At 36.1% G+C, this 10,366-nt stretch overlaps 1 long non-coding RNA gene across 1 annotated transcript; it reads left to right on the top strand.

Annotated features, from left to right (window-relative positions):
* Window positions 1–315: 315 nt before the first annotated feature.
* On the top strand, window positions 316–10,100 carry LOC111769125 (uncharacterized). Its single transcript, XR_011428898.1, has 2 exons — window positions 316–704; window positions 9,209–10,100. It is a non-coding gene; the product is annotated as an uncharacterized lncRNA (long non-coding RNA).
* Window positions 10,101–10,366: the final 266 nt, after the last annotated feature.

The following is a 10,366-nucleotide window of genomic DNA, read 5'->3' on the forward strand; positions in this document are numbered from 1 at the left end:
CGTGTGGGAGGTGAGCCTGGGGGTTTGGGGGAGGAGAACACTGCAATCTGGAGCCCAGGAAGGTTTTAAGGAGAGCGTGTGACGACCCGTGACTTTTTATAATTTTATGAAACGCCCCAAACTCAGATACGGTGCAGATTTCGCATTGTACTAGTGCAAGGATGAGGCAAAAGTCATTTCTTACTGATTTGATCTGACTCTAACTTCTGTCTGTTAGATTAGCTGTAAGGCTGACTGGCTCACTGAATGGGTAGGTTGTTTGGGTTAAGCAGTTTTGTAAGAGTCTACTATTTGGATATTTTATCTGCAGTCTTACTCATTCCAAACTAGCTCTGCCATTGAAAATTATTTGATACAAAAAAAGGAGTAATTGTGACTAAATTTTAGCAGGAATCTTTTTGTGGCAAAAGTCTCGAGCCACGTCTCCCTTCTAATCCCCTCCCATTCTTCCCCCTATTGGCTTGTTGCTGATCAGGAAACGCGTCAATTATGCTCCGAACCCACTTCTTTCCCCTTGCTGTTGCCACTGCTCAGCTCTCAGGGTAGACAGCCTCCTGTGCAAGCCCCTCATTCGGGTCAGATGTGGGCTCCAACGTGAGCTATTCTGACCTCTTGATCTGCAGCGTCACCCACTCCGGGTCACTCAGGCTCCCTGGCTCCGCGTCACTCCTTGAACTTCTTTATCCCATCTCAGTGCCCTGATGGTAAGTAAATTAAGTTGGAAAAATTTGTCACAAGTATGAGCCGGCATCCTTCTGTTTCTATTGTCTTCTGTTGACTCTGAACACAGTAAATGGTTTAAGTTTGAGGTAAGTGAAATAAAAACAGAATAAATTACTTAAACATGAAACCAGCTTCCTTTAAATTCTGCTCATTTGTATTTCACACAGGGCATGGTACATGGCTGTTAATTAATAGGGATGCCCTGACCTGAGAACAAAATACTTCAAAAAACAGCTTTCATCAAATATTTCCCTTATCAAACTTCAAAGCTTTACTGATGTCTGCAGGGGGAGTCCTGTTAGAATGCAGGCTCACGTCAGCATGGTAAATGATCCTGCACATTCATTATAGTTTCTATTTACAGAAGTTTTAACTCTTCTATAAGTTAATGAACAAAATAGCAACTTGCCATCTTATACTGTATCGCAAGATAAATTGAAGGAGATTTGATGTGTTTACCTTCCTGAGGAAGCTCAAATGTGATAGATGAAATGTCAGAGCGTTAAAATGAATGTAAAGGCTAATAGCCTAATAATCCTGCTACAGAGGTGATGTACCAAATTAAGAAAGATGATTTTTGCACTGCATCTACTTTTAACTTTCTTTAACATCCTTGCCAGCAGACTTCACAGTTTACAATCCACAGTTTATTTAAAGTAGAAAATGGATGCATAGGAGCTGGAGGTGGGGATGTGGAACTCTGTGACTCAATCATCTATTCTATATTAATGTTTAGAGCGTAAGCTATATTTAACATGTAGATGCATCCATGTTATAGATATGGATTTCTATGTTATATGTATATTCATATATCTTATATGTTGCTGTGTCATAAATTTATGCTAAATCTTCAGAGAAAGGGGAGGAGCTTGATTTAAGTACTGCTTTCAGAAATTTAATTAAAGAATATAATTTTTAAAACCTTGGCTACTGCTAGACTTGTCATTATTCATAAATGATCAAATATGCTATGCTATAAAATGTTGCCTTCGTTTTTCTCCAAAGTAAAATGCTCCCACTAATTGATTATATTAAATATAATTATACCTTGAAACACACTTCCATTTTATATGACTTTCTTGCATGTTCCATAAGCATATACCTACAATATTCATTGTAACATGCTATGTCTTAAATGTTACATGGTGTATGCTTGAATATGTGTGTTGGCATGAGCGTGTAACGTATAGTATTGTACAAGTAATCTGATATTTAAAACAAAGACTTGAGACTATTTTGATGTTTAACTTTAATTTTAAAAAAGAAAGTACGCAGTGAGTGTGGGAAATGTTTTTGCCCCAAATATTAAGAAAGTGTTCAAAACAATAATGAAGAAGATGGTTTTAAATTAAAATGTTTTAGCTGTTGCTTCCATCTAATGAAGCAAAAATTTGTCTTTTAAAGTCCTAAAGACTATGGCAGTTCTAGCAATTTACAAATTTAATATATAATAGCCCAAGGGATATTAATCATTTTCCTATGTGTAGATATATTTTCTGACTGACTTTTCTATTCCTAATCCAAAAATCACTGAGTCAGAATTTCCATTATGAAATGATTTCGAAAGTGAAAATTATATTTATTTATCACTCATTGTCAACTGCTGGATATTTCAAATCTTACTATCACAGAAGTTGTGTTGCTTTGCACTGTAAAAATCTTATTTTCTTTCACCTTTGTCTTAGTTTTTTAATAAGCACTTGTGTTTTTATGATATCTAGGACATATTGAAATTTCCATTATGTTTAAGGTTTTGGAATTCTCATATATTTGCACTCAATCTGAGTTCCTACAGGCAAATGTTTTTATTGTTACAGAGGCAATGCATGCCTTCTGAGGTTTAAACTTTAAAAATCCATGCTCTAATGTGGTTAGCCATCCAATTGGCTACAGAAGGGAAATTTAAAGTCTTGAATTCCCAAAACTCGAATCAAAGTGACCTAATTTAAATTTCAAATAAGTACAATTAGAGTGTGATTATAATGTCACGTGGGGAAATTCAATTTATCGGATTAAACCCTGATTCAAAAATTAATGTGCAATTAAAAGAGAGTGTCAGAGTGAATCGTAAAGAATGTAAAGCTCAAAAGTTGAAAGTGAACAATTTATTCAGCAAAATCCAGGATAAAGAGACACCATGTTCTCAGGGAAAGACAGAACTACTTTAACGAGCTTCATAATTGCCTGGGTGGAACATTTCTCCAGAGCAGTCATTTTTCCTTGCTCTAGATTGATGTTTTGTAGGCATCCTGCTAATTATGAATTTCTTAGTTTGGTTTTCCCTATAGAGTGATATTAGAAAGAGTTGCCAATTTGCATAACATAGGCATTGAAATTTGTGAAAAGTTTATTTTTGCTTTTGAATGAATGAAATTCCAGTTACAGTTATGTGCTTTAGACCCTTAATCTGTTCTGTTGCTAGATTTCCTCCAAAAGCAGAATCAGCCCTAGAATAGGGAAACACCACTATCCAGACTACAAAAGGTCCTCGTGCACACGGCAGTGTTCACTTGGAGTGAGCCCTGTGGTCCTCCTCGCAGCAGGCTCAAACTCACTGCTGTGCTCTTTCAGACCTTAAGGAGGGGCCCTAGACCCTAGGCTGGCTCACGGAGCTGGATCCCAGCGTCGTAAGAAACTTCGACGTGAGGGATGTGTACAAAGGAAAGGCAGGAGGAAAACGAACTTTTAGTGCAGTGCCTATGTTACTTACTAACAGGTCATTTGCAAACAGTGAATATTTGGAGTGACCTTGGTGGATAGAAAAAAATAAGAGCAGCACAAACTGTCATCCTTCAATGCTAGTCAAACACCCGTCTAATGAACGACTCTCATGCCCATAACACAGCTTCTGCACGTTGCTTATGTTGATGGTGTGCGGCATGTCATTTATATTCCATGATAAAGAATAAAACACCTCTGGTGGCATAGCACTTCCATGACGCTCTCTATTACAGTCTGTGACCTGGTCGAAATAGAATTTCAAATTTAAAATCTACTCTGGCCTACTGCAATTTTACAACTGAACTTGAATTATTTAAACATTTTTTGTGACGCTTTTAGAGAACACAGACTTGAGTTTAATTGTTAACTAATTAGATAATATGTCTGAGTAAAATACGCAAACTAAAATGGATGAAAAGTTATGATATTGCTCTGATAAAGAACTGATGGATTAATCTGTTCTCCACCTATAGTACATTCAATATTCTTTCAAATTATCAGCAAAATTCATTTAAACATTATATTGAATACCATATTGAATTTTGTTCTTTTATGCATAAAAAATCATTTTCCCTTTTCATTTTGAGTAATATTTCACCCTTTATCCAATTAGACCAAAGAATTTATGTGACCCAAATAAACTAGCTGCACATATGAGCAGCAGTATTTCAACGGGAATATGCCTTCAGTGATTCATCAGAAAGCCTTGTTAGCTTATAAGGATGATTCATAGGTTGCTACACTTAAAAGCAAAGCAGAGTGTGTGGGAAGAGCCAAGGAGAGAGGCTGGATTCTGGATTTGTATTGGTTTTCATAACCATTAACACAATTAATTCCTAACCTCTTTTACTACGAAGTCTGTGAGAAATATGCCACTGACACTGATGACCCATAATGCCGACTTAACCACCTAAAATTTGGTACTCATGGACTTGCTCTTCATGTAATACTAATCATTATTATCTCTGTAATATAGTTATTATCATTATTACTATTTAGGAAATCCTTTAATATACCACACGCATATTGATAAAAACTTTGCGTGCTTACTGCATTGGATTTTCACAGCCCACAGTAAGGCAGGTGCTCTCACTATTTGCATCGTTCTGTCTGTGAGCACAGGTTTATGGAGGAGGCTGATGAGACAGGTAGCAAGACACAGAGCAGCAAGCCCACTCCCCAACTTTTTTGCCCACTGACTTTGTCACTATGCACTGATTCCTTGTTTTACATGCAGACAATTTTTACCTTCCAACTCAGATTATAAACGGTAAGTGATAGGGCTGCATTTTATATATATTTTGTCCTTTCCCTACAGCTCTACAGATAGTGCTTATGCTTGCTTGATCGGTCTTTTAAAAATATTGTTATGGGTTGAATTGTGTCCCCCCAAAAGCTGTGAAGTCCTATCCCCCATTTGGAAATGGAGTCTTTGCAATGATCAAGTGAAGATGAGGCCGTTAAGGTGGGTCCTAATCCAATAGGACCGTGGCCTTATGAACAGGGAAGATTTGGAACAGAGAGACAGGCACACAGGGAGAGCGCCAGGTGAACGTGGGTGTCAGAGTGATACATGTACAAGCCACGGTACACCAGAGATGGCCGCAAACCAAAAGGAGCTAGCAGAGAGGCGCAGAACAGATTCTCCCTCACAGCCTCAGAAGGAACCAACAACTCGATCTCAGACTTCAAGCCTCCAGAACTGGGAGGCGGTAAGCTGCATTTAAAACTGCCCACTTGGGGTATTTCACTACAGCAACGCAAGCACACTCATGCAAACATGCTGTGTTCTTTTGCTTGGAACAAGATGTATACTACATGTAAATATGTCTGATGGAAAATATGGATATAAATCACTGATATGTTCTGTTCAAAGTGGCAAAGATTCCTCTTTGTCCTAGGAATCTGAAAATTTTAAAAACTGTGTTTAAAAGTGAAAGTACATATTTTTAAAATCAAGTGACTACTAAATGTTAGATATAAAAGTCTCATATTGGGGCTGGCCCAGCGGTGCAGCAGTTAAGTTTGCACGTTCCGCTTTGGTGGCCTGGGGTTTGCCGGTTCGGATCCCGGGTGCAGATATGGCACAGATTGTCAAGCCATGCTGTGGCAGGCGTCCCACATACAAAGTAGAGGAAGATGGGCACGGATGCGAGCTCAGGGCCAGTCTTCTTCATCAAAAAGAGGAGGATTGGCAGCAGATGTTAGCTCAGGGTTAATCTTCCTCAAAAAAAAAAAAATCTCATCTTAAAATTAAGTTTCTATTAATTTCTTTGATTTTGAAAATTTGACATAATTATCTATTTAATGTAAATGTTTTAATTTACTGAACTGTAGTGAAGAGTTAGTTGTGTAGAATTCCCTAACCACAATTTTTCATGGTTAGATTTGGTCCTTTCTAAGTGTCTAATTTTCAAGGAGAATTTAAAATAATGGCCAGACACAGAGACACAGCAGCACATTTGAAAATTCACTAAATACAAATAAACAATTATGCTTCTAGGAGAATCATTTTAAAAATAGAAGGGCAGTCTTAGAAGAAACTGGATTTCCACTTGGACTGAGGCTATTTTTGGGTTAGGCCCAGAACAATGCTTGTTTTCATCCCTAAATTGAATGTGGAAAATCCAGGCTGCTTTCGAACGAGCTTTCCCTGGTCTCGAATTTCTGAAAGGAAAATGCCTTTTGGTTGTTACTTCCTATGGGATATTACTGCCAGTTTTTGATCAACTGTGTAAGGTTCCATACATTAAGAACTGTTTCAGGACTTTTCTGAGAATAATGTAAAACAGAGAACTACAATATGGAAGGCATTGGCAAAAGTCACTAATGAAATATGTAATCAGCCATTTTCATATTATGAACATAATAGTCTAAATTCATTAAGAATTATTGTCAATTTCATTTAATGCTAATAGAAAAATTTGAATTTTTCATGCCCTTCTTTGACATTAAACCAATTATTCTATCCAGAATCTCACTTATTTTAATTACAAATGCCCTTTTTCTATGTAAAATGCTGAACTCACTCTCGAATTGTTTTAATTTCATAGAAAATATTTATAGTAATTCTGATAGTAATTAGTTACTCAGAAAGACACTCAGAACTTTCATTCCTGGCCCCAGTGAGTATGTTCGAGCTTAATCAAGGTCAACAACAATAGTTCCTTCACCTCTGATCCAAAGCTTCTCCATTGTTCGCTTTTAAGACCTAATTTACAAAAATTGATGAAAAAGGGTTTTAAATGTCTTCTAATTCATTTTGACTTTTTATTTTAATGAGTGTTCTAGCAAGTCACTTTAACATTCTGAAAACTTATATTATACATGTAATTCAATTTACTTTTTGGCAACAAAAAGTGGACTGTACAGAAATTTTATTAGAGTATTAGTATTTTGCATTAGATATTGTTCAGTGTTGTTTCAACAATATATATAAAATATACTAGACTTTTCTTGTATTCATTTGATGATTTCCCACTCTTTCCCTGTATTAATATGCATATTAATAGTGATTCCCACTAATGATATCACGAAAATTCATCTTCATGATCACAATCATACATTCCCTATACTTGCAACTAAAAATACATCTTATTTCCATACATACTACATAAAAATCAATTTTTTTCTCATTTCTTTGTCTTAAAACCAATTGTAGAAGTCAATGCAAAGCTTATAAATTTCGGGAATATGAAGAAGTTCCAACATGGTCAGTTTATAGAAACAGTCGTCTAAGATATTACATCTTCCGTCTCTGTCTGTCTCCTGTCTTCCTGTCTGTCTTTCTCTGTCTCTCATCCCAAGGGATAAAATTTATCTTACACAGCAGTTCACTTATTTTGTCAGGTTGGGAAAATCCCTTTGTCTCTATGAACATCAATTTCCTTGCTTATGAGGTAGACAGGCTTGACTAAATACTAATTAAAATGTCTTGTACTTATTTGTGTTAATTCTATTTTTGTATAGGAAAAGATGTACTCCATTAGAATTCATGAAATCAAAGTAGGGCTGGCCTGGTGGTATGATGGTTAAGTTTGTGTGCTCCACTTTGGCCATGCTGGGTTCATGGGTTGGATCCCGGGTGCAGACCTACACACAGCTCATCAGGCCACGCTGTGGAGGCACCCCACATACAAAGTAGAGGAAGACTGGCACAGATGTTAGCTCAGGGACCATCTTTCTCACCAAAAGAATAAAAGAAATCAAATTAAAATATTTAAACTAGATTTAGATAATATAGAATAAATTTAACTAGGTTAACATATGTAATGATAAAAATGGCTTCATGATCACAGCTGCTCTGCAAACAAACATCTACTCCCTCTTCACGTAAGGTTTGATGCAGGTCACAGTGATTCTCTAGGGCCTCTTTGCTCAATGATCCGTGTTGCTCTGATCTTCAACTCCAGGAACTCAGCACTTTCCCTGGCACATGGCACACAAATAGAGCCCTGCAGTGTTTCCCACCAACAATAGAGGCTTTGGCCAGAAGCGACCATAAGCCTTACGCTCAGCATCTGTGAACCAGTAAACTATGGACTTTGAGTGGTAACGGTGTATTAATGTTGGGTCATCAATTGTAACAAATGTTCTGCTCTGTGTGGGATGTCAATGGTGGGGGTTACTGTGCCTATGTGGAGACAGGAGATATATGGGAACCCTCTACTTCCTGCCCAATTTTGTTGTTTTATATTCACAACAAAAACAGAATTCCCATATATCTCCTCTCTCCACAAATGTGTAATGACGTGTGTCCACCATTATAGCAGCCCACAGAATAGTTTCACTGCTCTAAAAATTCCCCATGTTCCAGTTATTCATCCCTCCCTCTCACCAAACCCTGGCCACCACTGATCTTTTACTGTTTCCACAGTTCTGCCTACCTTTACTATGGAAATAGTAAACAGATCAGGGTTATATAGTGGGAATCATCAGTAAGCGGCCTTTTCAGATTGGCTTCTTCCAGTCAGTAATATGCATTTAAGGTTCCTCCGTGTCTTTGCTTGGCTTGACAGCTCAATTCTTTTCAGCGGATAGACATACCAGAGGAAACACTAGGGCTTCCATTAAGTTTACGTGAGATATAAAGTAGTCTAATAGTTACCTTCATCAATTTTAAAGTTTGTCTATATTTGCCTTTGCTTAATGATATCCAGTTAAGGATGTTAATAATAACATTTTGAGTCAGGTTATGAGTGATTTTGGATTTGGCTGGTAAGTGAAACCATAATCTAGTAAGTGTTTCATATTTTAAAACATCGGCTTGTTCCTATTAGTAATATAAACACATTGCTTGTTTAAAATTTTCTCATTTAAATGATTCTTTTGTGTTATCATGACATGGATTGCTACTCTGCAAGTTCTTGATTATCCTCATTTAAAATTATATTTGACACACAACAGGTAGAGTATTTTATATTAATCTTGTGTTCTCTGTTAAGCCTTAATTCCACTTTGGCATTTTAACTCCTATTGTGTATGAAAGTTTCACTAATACTATTGCGGTTATATTTCCTAGATGTTTCAAGTATTATTTAACATTTCTTCTTGGATAGGATGGGTTATAGTCTATCTGTGTCCTGATCATCTGAAGATCACATTTAAAATTTTAAAATAAACAATCATTAATACCAATTTTTTTAACCCTAGCTCATATTCTTTAATTGTTATATAATTATTTTGTTTAAAAACGTAGTTCTTGAATCTCAAAGAATTTACAACCATTTGTAATAGAGTATGTATGAATTGTGATATTTTGCAGCTGAGACCCAAGGAGTAAATCAACAATTGAGTCACTGGTGTATAACCAGCTCTTCTCCTTCATTCTCGGTGACTGTGGCTGAGTAGTTTTACGACAGTGTTAAACTCTGGTTCCTCTCACCTGGGAGAAGGAAGAGACTTCCTCTGTGAGAATATTAGGAAGTACCAGAAGACAATGATGCTTCTCACCCCAGGCCCAGATATTTGCAATTCATTTGCAGTTCTGTCTTTGTAAACTTTCAGAAACTGATATATAGCATCTATTTAACAAGAACTTATTAATGTAAAAGGGACCAACTTGGCTCTTGAATTTCAAACGTTATCTTAATTAAATTGGTGTTCTTGTACTACATGCGCCTGCAGGCCTTGGAAATAGATGAGTTGTGTAAATCAAAATATTAATAATGCACATGAATTTTCATTTATGAAATGTCTCTGGATCCCCAGATATAGAAAGGACTATCTTAATATAGTTTGCATGGTTCATTCAGGTGCATTTTCCATTGATTGTCAACTTTCTGGACATTGCTCACAATTGCACTAATCTTTCAATTTTGTTAGTTCACAATAACTATAATCAAGTGTTTCTTATCGTGTATGTTATATAAAATTTATTTTACTATAAATGAAGTAAATACATTATAACGTGTTTTTGTGTGTATATAAATTTGTATATAGACACATATATTATAATCGCTTCTCAAAGATTTGCAGATTTCAAAATATTTAAATCTCCAGAAAAAGTGTATGATACTGCCTTTAACGTTTTGTATGAATTTGGGGTTAAAACAATGCTTGAAAGTAATTGGTTTCCAAATGAATATGGACATTTATTCATGCTAATTATTTTCCTCCTTTCTGTTTTAAATAAATGTCTCATTTGTCAAAGCTTATCTTCCTTGATCAGGTCTTATTTTCCACTCACCCTGGGCCTAGGGGATTTTAGTTTCATATTTCAATGTCAAAAATTAAAAGTGTAATGTTTTCAAGATAATACTGCTTTTTATCATTTAAATACATGGTATTAACTCGATTATGGATATTTGTGATATGCTAATTGGATTACTAAATTATAAATAACCCTAACTATAAGAACACTTAAAGACAGTGTGGCTGAATATATGTCTATTGCACGTGTAATATGTATGCAGATGCACAT

Source organism: Equus caballus, chromosome 19, assembly GCF_041296265.1.
Source record: "Equus caballus isolate H_3958 breed thoroughbred chromosome 19, TB-T2T, whole genome shotgun sequence".
Classification (NCBI taxonomy): domain Eukaryota; kingdom Metazoa; phylum Chordata; class Mammalia; order Perissodactyla; family Equidae; genus Equus; species Equus caballus.